The sequence below is a fragment of the Amblyomma mixtum genome, chromosome 7 (genome assembly GCF_055824585.1).
Source record: "Amblyomma mixtum isolate Tamu chromosome 7, ASM5582458v1, whole genome shotgun sequence".
NCBI classification, from domain to species: Eukaryota; Metazoa; Arthropoda; class Arachnida; order Ixodida; family Ixodidae; genus Amblyomma; species Amblyomma mixtum.
Window position 1 is genome coordinate 91,232,153 of NC_143018.1, and position 12,655 is coordinate 91,244,807.

Below are 12,655 nucleotides of genomic sequence, written 5' to 3' on the forward strand. Positions count from 1 at the left end.
CATTCTACTGCCATGATAACGTAATGATGCGAAAGTGATGTTGCGCCCTGCAGTGTTCACGTCGTTTTATTGTCTCTTACGTGCTATTTGCTAAGTGGCATCTTTCACTTCAGGGTGTAGTATAACGTTACATGCTTATCAGTTGCTTTAAAATGTGCACAATCCTTTTTTACGTAACCTATTATGCGGAAATGCTCACTATTATGCGGAAATGCTCTGTGGATACAGGATAAAAATATTTATGACATAGCTACTCAACACTGCTTCTGAAGGATTGAAAGTGGGCCCTCACATTGGGTCACCACATTTGTTTCTTATGAGAAAGCGCGTGAAATCAGGGAATTTATATTCAGTAAGTCCTGATGGAACTCGGAAAAAACTCGTTTAGCCGTCACTGTTTCCAGCAGATTTACTTTAGAAACTGTGCGCATCCTAACCGAGAACAAATAACCATAAAAATGATTTCATTCATGACGCGTTGTTCATGCTTAGTTACTGTGTCATACAAATTTGTCACAACAGCCGTAGCAAAGCACCCAAGAAAACTCTGATTTGGCTCTGAAACTTCGGCAGCACCGGTACCATTTGTTAAATTATACCACTTCAATATAGTGTAAACAACAACACCATTTGTAAGAAAGAGTTAATGACATTGAAAGCAGTGCTGCTCATACGTTTTTGACACTGCTCCAGACAGAAAAGAAAAAATGTGGCAAAGTACAGCAGTAAAGAACAAGCCTTGCAGAAAGGAATGAATATGGCAAGAAAAACGCAGATATTATTGCATTGAAAAGAGTAGCACAAAGGGCGATACAACGAAGAGGCACAAGGAAAAAAAGAAAAGAAAATGCCTGCGAATTAAAAAGTTACGTCGTATGCTCAGGAAAAAGTAGTCCCTTCACTTACTTCTTCAATTGTGTGAGATTCCATTATTCATTAAGTTCGTTATTTTCGGATATTTGTTAAAAGGTCCGGTCTTATTGACGGCACTCGCAAGGAGTGTAGTTTGTGGGTAATCCGGACCATGGAATTAATATTTCTTCACAGCGCGTACAAAGTACCAGCGCTGCGCGAGCTACCGAACCTCGAGCTCCACAGTTCCCACTAATGGTGAGCGACCTTGCACGCCTCCGACGCTGCCTTCTTTCGTTGTTCATACAGACACTTGCTGCTGGTCATAATAACAATGACAACCACACACTGGGGAAATATGCGGACAAGCAAACACTACAATGAACTACTGAAAAAAAAATTGCAAGGACACTTTGGCAACTAAAGTGTTGAGAGGCGAAAGCCGAGGACACTATGCCGTGACAACTTCCGGTGGATGTGATGTCACAGCGTTCCCCATGGCTATATCGATACCAAAATTATACATATTTCGGGGATCTTGCGTTAATTATGCTTAATTACACATTTTACAATCTAATTTGACACAAATCCGGTGTTTTCCCGACCATTCTGTGACAATTTTCACTATGCCGCGACGACTTCAGGCGGATGTGACGTCACACCGTTCCTATATCGACGGCTGCGTTATTTCGACGCATTTTCGACATTTTTTACTATAATTAATTAGCTAATTACTCTACAGTCCCTAAACGTGGCTTCTAGATGGCTCCTCTATCTGAAGCAACCAGTCGTTTTCTCCTATCTCTTTTAGTTCCCGTGTTAACAAGCTGCCAAAGGTGTGACACCCTCTGCTGTAGTGCCTAGAATATACTGGTATATTTTAGGCACTATACCTCTGCTAACGAATGACACTATGAACCATTGAAGGCTTTCGGCTTAAAATGACTCACCTTGGAGACGGAAAAGAGCTGCTGGACATTCCGGATGAAACGTAGAAACAAGGCAAGTCCTTGGGTAAATAAAGAAATCATTGAATTATCCTATATTAAAAGTAAACTTTTAAGAAGGTGCAATGACCACCCACATGACATGGGACTAAGAGAAGAATTCAGGCAGCTGAGGAACAAAATCACAGCGAAAATACGACTGGCGAAAAAACTGTACCAACTAAATCAATTTTCGGCATGCAGCAAGGATGTAAAAAAAACTTGGAACTTAGTACAGAACACTATAGGAAAACCACACAAGAAAAGCATTGATAACGTCTTAGAACAAGCATTTCCAGACGAAAACAGTGAATACTTGGCTACCGAATTCAATAAGTGTTTTGTAGATTCTGTTTCCGCCTTGTGTAAACCGGGAACGTCGATAAGGAAAGCTACTGCTGCTATTTCGAACATCCATTCAGCTTACATGCCTACTGTTACTGAGCTAGACCTACGGGATTTATTGAAAACAATGTCAATCACAAAATCGCCAGGGTATGATGGTGTTAGGATGAGGTATCTTATAGTGCATTTTGACAGATTTAAAACCTTATTACTTTGTATTATTAATGGAACTTTCACAACCGGACATATTCATAGGTACATGAAAATAAGTTTAATAAGACCTTTGCACAAAAAAGGCTCTAAAAGAGATTTTAATAATTACAGGCCAATTGCGATCTTGTCCGCCATCGCTTGTATCATGGAGAAAATTGTACATGCCTATATGACGTCCTTTTGTGATAAGTACCATCTATTAAATGCCGCCCAGTATGGTTTCCGCAAAAGTAAAAGCACCTTAAGCCTACTGGAAGATTTTCATGATATAATATGTAAACAAATAGATAAATATAACATTGTCCTTACACTTTTTATTGATTTACAAAAAGCGTTTGATACTATTATTCACAATTTACTATTAGCTAAAATCGACCATTTTGGTTTCAGAGGTCCTTACATGTCGTTTTTTAAGAGCTTTTTTGCCGATCGAGATCAATGTGTTCGAATAGGCGAATCGTATAGTACAATGTTACATGTTCACACTGGTGTTCCTCAGGGCTCTGTGTTAGGACCCTTATTGTTCAATATTTACGTCAATGACATGACCAATCTTCCGTTAAGCTCTCAGATTTTTTTATACGCAGATGACACTGCTCTGGTGGTACCAAGTGAAACTTATGAAGAAGCATGCGGCAGGATGCAACAGGATGTTCATTTTTTGATAGAATGGCTTAACGCTAATCAGATTTATACTAATATCTCAAAAATCTGCCTTCTTTGTTTTCATAGTCCATACAAACAACTTCGTACATGCTCTAATATCTTCATGATAAGAATTGTACAAGCTGTTCATGCACGCCGTTGGAACTTAAATCGAGTTTCAAGTATCTTGGCATGACATTTGACGAAACTCTGTCATGGAACATTCATATTCAGGAGCTAGCCAAACGTTTGCGCTTGGTGTGTGTTTATATGTATGCCCTGCGATCTATTTGCGATGTGTCGGTTAGAAAAATGGTTTATAAAGGTTTAGGAGAATCCATATTGCGATATGGATTAACCATTTACTGAACTGCGTCACTATATAAACTAAACATGCTAAGCCGCATACTGTACAGAATTGCATCTAATCTCGCCTACGGAACTAGCTGTCATGATAAAGCGGTAAAAGCTAGTATGGAACATTTTGAGATGCTACCTGTACACAAGCAATTTTTTTGAAATATTGCGCAAAAATTTCTTCCACAGCGTCTTTAAAATCGACAACATTAAAGCACGGCCTCTCCGTCAGTCGGAAAAATACGTCATACCACGGATTTACACCAATTATGGGAAAAAAACCCGCAGTCATTATGTTCCTTATTACTTCAATAAGGTACAAACAGCCCCGAGCATTAATGGATTAAAACAACTTAATAAGTTTCTTCGATCGTGGTTGAATAGTAATACTGAGTGACAAATTTTTAATCTATTTTTTTTCCATGTTCTCAGCGTTGTCATTTCGTGCATGAAAACGGTGGATGCTTTCTTGTACTCGATGTTTTTTGTTCATGTATTCGCCTTGCATCGCGGGAGCAGTATCTGAGTCTGTCTGGTTTCAGCTCTTTTGTGTTTTTATGTTTTATTGCATTGCGGAAGCAATTTCTGAGTCTATGTCTTGTTCGAGCTATTTTTCTGTGTGTGTGTTTTATTCACTGCTGACCATGTACTGCACACTCCGGCTGCCCAGCCACGCACACAAGCGATAGCGCTTACGCGGGCTGGAGCATGTACTTGCGAATTGAAGTGAATAAAAGATATTATTATTATTATTATTTCCTACGGGATAGCACGGCTCTCCGGCGGTGAAAATATGGGTAGATTTCGGATGCGGCTTGATTACGTAGACACGTCCGGCGAGTCCCACGGACACGGAGAGCGCAGGTTCATCTCCGGGTAACAGCTTGCGTACTTCGTGGAGGTGATCGAGCGCCGTCATCTGCAGCGCGCATCAGCGCAGTCAGTTTGTGTTAGAAAGAGATGCGTTCTGCGTTCTCATGTGCTATCTGTGCTCTCTTCATGCGTTCTGCCTACTAAGAACGACGTAAGGAAGCCCGCAGAGGGCGTCGGGACCGTTGTGATGAGCACCTTTTAGTGGAGACAAAAGTCAGCAATATTCGACCGAGTTCTACAGGACGCACACCAGTAGGCAGGTCGCATAATGATGTAGACAGCCTCGGGCTCTCCCGGAATAAACTGCGAAAAACAGTTGGGAACTTTACGTTCCTTTCTTTGTACAAAAGACGAAAAGATCCGACACGAGGTACGATATGCAGTGCCTATCGAATTTAGTAATGAAGATTTTTTTCAGCGCAAAATATACAGGACCTAGCAAAGAAGAACACGCAGGACAAACGTCAAACTGTAGCTAATGGTTTTGTGACATAAGCTAGAAATACATATGCACATGCAAGAAGATTTGATACCGCCAGACCACAAACACTTCCCTATAACTTCGCCTGCCCTTAAAAAAATTAATAAAAACAGCAGATTTACGTGTGTTCACCTGCACTGCTGTTGTTTAGGAAACGCTAGTATTTGGATGTGGAAATTAAAGGCATTGCTAACACATTTTTCGTTTTCATTAGGCGGTTCTTGGTCCTCGAAAACTTTTCTGCAACTCTGTTGATATATGCTGAGCAGTAAACGCGTGCACCTGAACGCAGGAGTTCATGGTCATCTGCTAGGGCTTGGGAATCCGCTGCTATGTTCGGCCAGGTAGCCACGCGTTAAAGCGATTCGACTGCGTTGCTGCGCTTTCTCAATCTGTCGTTGAGACAGCAACACGCCATGACAGTGTAGCTTTCTCCACACTACGGAGGTATCCTGTAGACGACACCCGTCCTCCGGAGGCGGAGCAGGTGTCAAGCTTCTTCGCTTAGGTGTTATTGCCACGTTTATGCCCGCTGACGTTAGTGCAAGGCCCGCCAATTTTTCAGGGACAGACAACACAGTTGAAGCCCCGCACTTTCCCACAACTTTCTTTAGGTGGTGGGAGAATCCACGGATATAGGCAACGGGAACATACATTGCTCTCTGGCGTCTGTTTTGGTCTTGACACCCTCTTTTCCCATTCATCACTTTCTCCCGTAGTTCGCCGGCTACCACGCCCTTGGCCGCTCGAGGTGGTGCCTCACATTGCTGGCCACAAGGTGTTCAACTGACTTTGGGAGGCAGGACGTAAGCAGTTAGCAGCGATTACCTTTTCACCAGCTCCGATAGGCCGAATCGTTTCTGAACAACTTGAGGGGCACTTACGCTCTACCTCTATTGCATGAGGCGATAGTGTTAATAGGTCAGTTAATAGGCCTGGAGTCTTTTCTGCGTATGACTCACTCCGCAGACATGGACACCGTGCTTTCTTTCATCATCACACAACGACAAGCAAACCATCTTGTAGTCGGATAATCCCGTCTCGACAGATACAGTGTAGTCTGCAACTTTCCTGCATATGAAAATCAAGCCCAACAGCGACTGCGACCTTGGTGCAACCCTTGTGAAACAGTTAACTATTTGCTTAAGGTTCTGTGAAAACATAACCTCCATCATCTTATTAGCACTGCTTATTTCTATATTGCCCGTTGACAAAGTTTCCCGATTAATATGTGGCGAACTGAAGTCGCCAGCCATTATTAGTCGGGTGTTTTCATTAACAAAAGAATGCAGGAGCGAATTCAATTCATCCGGAAATTCAGGTGAAGTGGCAGGTGGCCCGTACACAACGCCCATTAAGTGCACCTTGTTTCCATGGCTAATCTTGCACCGCACCATTTGAGGAAGACTGAAATCAACAGGAACTGCAAAGTACTTTTCCCGGCCATAACCACACCACCCCCATCTAGAATTCCTTCCTCTCCCATCTAAACGCCTAGCAGTCTGAGGGGAAATGTTATTATCACTAATTCCTTCATGTAACCAAGTCTCAGTTATAAAGAATATGTGAGGTTTCACAGAAATGAGTAAGTGTTCAAAGTCAGTTGTTTCCTACACTACGGGCATTCAACAGAACTCTCAGCTACGATTGCGGTGATTCACCCTGCGTATTCGACGCGTCACTTGAACTGACCGACCGTAGCGACTTGTGACTACCAGCTTCATCAGCCACTTTGGGTCGACCTATCTTATCATGGTGCGTCGGGTACAGACAGCTTTCATTCCCTGTATGATCCCAGACGCAAATATTATTGTTAACATTCAGTTTTTCAGGTAGCAGTTTTACCCTGTTGGCCAAATGTTTAGGGGAATCCCCCAATCTGGATTAGATTTGTAATAAGGGAGTAATTACTCATTGACATCCACCCGAGCGCCGCCATATGCCTAGAAAAGAAAGCTAAACAGCTTTCTCAGAAATTTCGTAGTTAAAAAAAAATTCCACTCCACCTTGGGGATTTGACCAACACAGTTCCGACTTCGAGTTATTGATAAATTCGCTCTCTCCCTACCATAAGCTTGCCATCCCGGTTAGCTTATAATGACGCCTCATTCCGCCCTTTGCAAACTGTGTTACGTCTTGAAGTCAATACTTTTCAATGTTTTCTTTGAAGAAAACATTGCTTTAACCACTGAGCATGATCGGTCGTCTGCACTGAGAACACAATTGAAATCCCCCGAAAGAATGACAAGTCTATTGCATTCTATGTACGCACACAGTTCTTGGAAAAACAAAAGACGGTCGCGCGGTTTTGTGGGTGCATACACACAGGTAACTCTCAATTATTCTCCCTCGTACAACAGATCACAGAGCACAAACCTTCCCTTCGTTCAGCACACCACTGCTTGTTCCTCGATACCATGACAGTTCTTAACAGAACACAACCCGCTGATGTTCCCACTGCATGACTAGCACGCACCTTATAACGCGGATTGAACTGCGCAGCCATAGCGTCTGTCGCACTCTCACTCTCTACCTTTGTTTCTTCTACTGCAAGAATGTCAAGGCCTTTCTCTTATAACAGACGCCTTAGCTGACATTGTTTACGCCTAGCTGCTAATCCACGCACGTTTAACGTACCGCATTTTAAAGAAGGACTTAACCTTGACGCCGTATGGGATACGATTCCTGGACGTTGAGCTGGATCTTTGTAAATGCGATGTAATTTTCCTTCTTGGCCTGCACAGTATTTAGCGCAGCAGGATGGCTGTATGACCCTGCGATGAAGATGCGCGGTCTGTCAGATATTACTTCAAAGAAAACATACTTAAGCTGCATGAAGTGTACTACAACGAGCTATGTTTTGGAGATGAAGTTATCGAGCTTATTGGAGAGTTGTGTTCAAGTTTTGATTTTCTCACGTGAGTGAAACACATGTGCGCTCTTGATGTTTGAGAGTGCAGCGCAGAACATATGTTTGTGCATTGTTGTAATCTGTTAAAGCAGGCAATAAAGACAAGAAGTCCCGGTTAGCTCAATTGGTAGAGCGACTGCTCCGGTGAAGCGGTGGTGTCGGGTTTGAACCCCGGGTCAGGACGAATTTTTCTTTAACTACGAAGTTTCTGAGGAAGCTGTCTAGCTTTCCTTTGAAGCCGTATGGCTGCGCTCGGGTGGATGTCAATGAGTAATCACTCCCTTATTAGCAGCATTACCTTTGCGCCGTTTGCTCTGTCTGTTTCACTGTTTTGCCATAGCTTCTTTCTAACACCTGCTGTTTCGTTCGTGCAGTTTTGGCTTATACTTATCTAGCCTCCTTTCAGATTTCCGCAGTTCCGAAGCACGATATCTTTTTTACCGCGAGTCATGAAAATGCATAATTACAGGTCTATTGACACCAGATTTTTTCCTGCCCATACGATGAATTCTGTCCACAGTGTTCACCTGTACGCCTAATGTTCCTTTATATGTATTCTGAATCACAGTTTTCCTTAGATCTGAGTCTTATTCGCCCTCAGCCTCAGCTACACCAAAAACTAAGAGGTCATTACGCCGGCTTCTGTTGTCACAATCAACTTATCCGCCTGACGATGAATAAGGGACTCGAGAGTTTATAGAGGCTTGTTCTCATCAATGACCTCAAGAGACCCCCTCTAGAGTTCTAGGTTCTCTAGAATTAACTGCAGCATTTCAGCGGTCCTAGGCCCGGGGTTTTCCTCAACATCTCCTGAGACCAGCAGGGACAATGACATGGACCAAGAGCCAACTAGAAAAGTCAAACAGCAATCAGGGCACGACAGAGCTAACAAAATAAGGTTGTCACTTCAGAAAGCTCCAACATCAGTCAAGTAACAAACCTGTAAGAGCAATATTGGCGACCTAGGCATGTTGTCAACTGGCCAGGTGCCGTGCCCTCTGAAGCTTCCTCCACCGTTCAGTTCTTTTGTAGGCGAGCCACTGGTGACTCAATGTCATTTTCGGAAAACGCCCCGTGGACAGGCTGCTATCGACGCCGAGGTCACGATAAGCCATGAAGCAAAAACAAATTGTCTGTGGTTTAGCTGTGGTTAAACCTGGAATGACGCCAGAGCTGGAGTGGTTCTATTGTATTTCTATCCAGCGTGTTCTGTCATTAACCTGTCAATTGTTGGAACTGTCTAGGATGTTCGACACAACGTATATGAAACGAGCAACGTCTTACTGAGAGGGGAAGTGCGTGGTGGTGGAGGGAACGCGGCTTCGTACTTATCTGTTTTTTTCAGCAGCGTCTCCTTCCGCGGACGCTGTTGTCGCTGCGGCGCGCGTCTTTCTTTTCTTTTCTTCTGATCTCTTCATTCTCCTCTATATTAATTAGGCTAATTGATTAATTAAGATATTAACTAAACGCAGTCCAACTTAGTTGCAGCATCACTATACGATCCCTTTGATTGGTTGCATGGTTACTAGCCAAAGTACAATTGGCCCCATTTGAAATTCGCGCACTGTGACGTCACGAGCATTTCGACCAATTGAAAAGCGTGACATTGGGGGCGGAGCTGGTTACGAGGCCGACGCCGACGCCGACGCCGACGCGAAACCCAGGAACGGACGCCAAAGAGCTGCGCTCTAAAACGGGGCCCCATCTCACGCCGTCGCCTTGCGCGGCGCATAGCCATGGCCTGACTCCCGCTCCTCTCACCAGGGGCGCTGCGCGCTATGTGACTTTTTGTAATAAAGTTGTTTCCATTCATCCATCCCTCACGGGGCGATTGAGGGGCGCACCAGACCACACCAGATCTTACGCCCTCCGAGTTTCGCGGCTTTGCCGTCGCCATTCGCGCTTTAATCTGCGAAACCAATGGAGCTGGATCTTGGAAAGCAGAGGGTAAAATTGGTAAATTGGCTTTTGAGAAAAGGCGCAGTATCTCTCTCTCTCACACATCTCGGCGGACACCTGAACCAGCGGGAAGGCGCATAACTGCCCTCTAGGAGCAGTGGACACCTCAATCGTGCTTTAAGCTACGTGGCGGTAGTAACAAATGTGCGCTGCATGCGTTGGGATTAACAACGTTGCGCCAGAAACGCGGCGCTGAAGCCATAGGCAGTCGGCGTTCGTTGTGTTTGGCGTTGGCGTTGAGAACGTTTTACACTCCGACCATTTTAAGAAAAGGAAGTGCGCATAACTGGCTCCCCGGGTCAGTGGATGCCTGAATCGCGCTTATAGGTACGAGGGTTATCAGATAGAATGTGGGCTGCATGTGCTAGCGCTGACAACGGTGAGCGAACTCTCGCGGCAAGCCAATATCTACCACCTGCCAGGGTGGCAGCGTGGGTGTCAACTTTAATGTAGATATAAAGACGAAAAGGAATTTCTTACCACTTATGCGGGAGAACATCCCGTTCCTCTCGCTCGTAACGCCTCCCACGGCTGTGGATGGATGGAAACAACTTTATTACACAAAAAAAAAATCTTCCAGGGTGGTCCCCTACTGGTCCAGGAGTCCACGGGCTAGTGCTTCGCGTAAAGCCCGATCCACTAGCCATTTCTGGCCGGCGGGCTGAGCGGTCCGTAAAGCAGCCTCCCAGGAAGAATGAGTGGGATGGGGGATACTGCCTTTGGGGAAGGACATTCCCAAAGGTAATGGAAAAGTGTGGATTTGGGCACGCCACAGGTGTTACAATCAGGAGGAAAGGTGGGATGAAAGCATGAGAGGCGGTGGGGTGAAATAAAGCAGCCTGTCTGTAATTGCCGCCATGTGGCGCTGGATAAGGGCGACAGGGTACTGTGGGGTGGTGGCAGTGTCATGCGGCTGAATTTGTAAAATGTGGTAATTTGGTGATATGTAGAGAGGACCGAAGGGGCTTCTTGCGCAGGGTTGGGTGCCTGATCCTCCGGGGTCCGGGAGGAGAGTTCTCGGGCCAGCGCATGAACGCGCTCATTACCGGGGATCGAGGCATGCCCAGGGACCCACGACAGAGGAACCGTTCGGTCGAGAGAGGTGGCCGTGGTAAGAATACGGTGTGTTGCCGGAGTCGCCACGCCCTTTAGGTAGTGGCGGTACGCGGCCTGTGAATCTGTGCAAATTTCTGTTATGTTTTTGTCAATGATGGAGTGGGCCAGAGCAAGTGCGATGGCGGCTCCTTCCGCCTCTGCAGGCGAATTAGTTCGAATAGTGGCGGCGGCCCCCACTGTGCCGTCTTCATAGGCTGCGACTGCCGTGAAATATCCTGGTTTAGAATTTTGTGCCGCGTCGACATAAAGGATATCGGAGCGGTTGCTGTATGTTTTCGTGTAACAGCTCGCTCGTGCCTGCCGCCTACCGTGATGGAGACTAGCACTCATATTGCGCAGTAGGGGCTTCTGATATATGTGAACCTGCGTGCGCAGAGAAATCATGTAAGGTGTAGGACTTGTTGGGGTGGGAATTGGTGGATTGAGACGTAGCTGTCGCAGTAGGCATTGTCCTGTTTCCGTGCGACTCAGGCGGACTAATTGGTTGGTGCGTTGAGCCTCTATTAGTGACAACCTCGCGAAATACTTGCCTGACCTCGTCTTTGGAACCAGGTATTGGTGCAGCAAGTCGAGCATATGTCCATCGACTTCTCCCACCAGAAAGCTGCCTTCATGACAGTCAAGAACTGTTAGTAGAGTGGTTCTTGAAGATGGAATATGTGTGAAAAATAACAAGTTGTCTGTAATTATACATAAATGTCTTACTGATTCTTTGCCTCAATCTATCGAAAAGCTGAAACAGGTGATGAGCTGCGCTGAAATTTTGCACTAGGAAGTAATGTAATCGTCGGCAATTTTTTTTCCCGAGGAAAGGAAAGGCGCATAGCAGGGTCATTCTGTCGGCGGACGCCTCCAGCACGCCCCAAACGTGGACTTGATAACTTGCTAAAAGGTTGGTAAGTCAAAACTGTAGTTGGCGTTCGTGGCACTCTTGAGGTGTCCACCGACAAGGTGAACCAGCTACACACATTTCCTTCTCTCAAAACCAAGAGGCTTTGGACCGCAAAGAGTCACGTGGTTTTCCTGCGGTCCTTGCCTCAAGGTCAAACGCGCATCAAGATTGACTTTGGGAGACATGTGGTAACAAAGCTTTCGCTCTAAAAACTAATGCACAGAGTTAGGTAGCAAACCGATTATTCTTTCGGTTAACCTCCCTGCCTTTCCTCTTCTGCATCCTCCTCCTCCTGTCTCCAAGCTAGAGCGCCTAGGAGTGTTCCAGAGAAGAGACTACAAAAGGCAAGCGCGCACGAAGCGCAGGAGAGAGGAGAATCTGTCCTTAAAACCGGTGCCATCGATTCGGTAAACTGATTCAGTGGTTACGGCGCTCGGCTGCTGACCTTCGATCTCTGTCGCGGCGGCTGAATTTCGATGAAGGCGAAATTCTATAGGCCCGCGTACTGTGCGATGTCAGTGCACGTTAAAGAACCCCAGGTGGTCTGAATTTTCGGAGCCCTTCACTACAGCGTCCCTCATAGCCTGAGTCGCTTTGGGACGTTAAACCCTAATAAACCAAACCAAACCAAATTGATTTTTTCGGAAAAGGAAATGGCGCAGTATCTCTGTCGCATATCTCGGTGGACACCTCAACCGCGCCGTAAGGTAAAGGATAAATGGTTTGGTTCATTGGGGTTTAACGTCCCAAAGCAGTTTAGGCTATGAGGGACGCCGTTGTGCAGGCCTCCTGAAATTTCGACCACCGGGGGTACTTTAACGTGCACTGACACCGCACAGTACACGCGCCTCTAGAATTTCGCCTCCATCGAAATTCGGCCGAGGGACTGAGGGAAGAAAGGACGGAAGAGGTGCCGTAGTGGAGGGTTGCGAAATAATTTCGACCACCTGGTGATCTTTGACGTGCACTGACATCGCACAGCACACGGGTGCCTTTTGCGTTTCGCCTCCATCGAAACGCTGCCG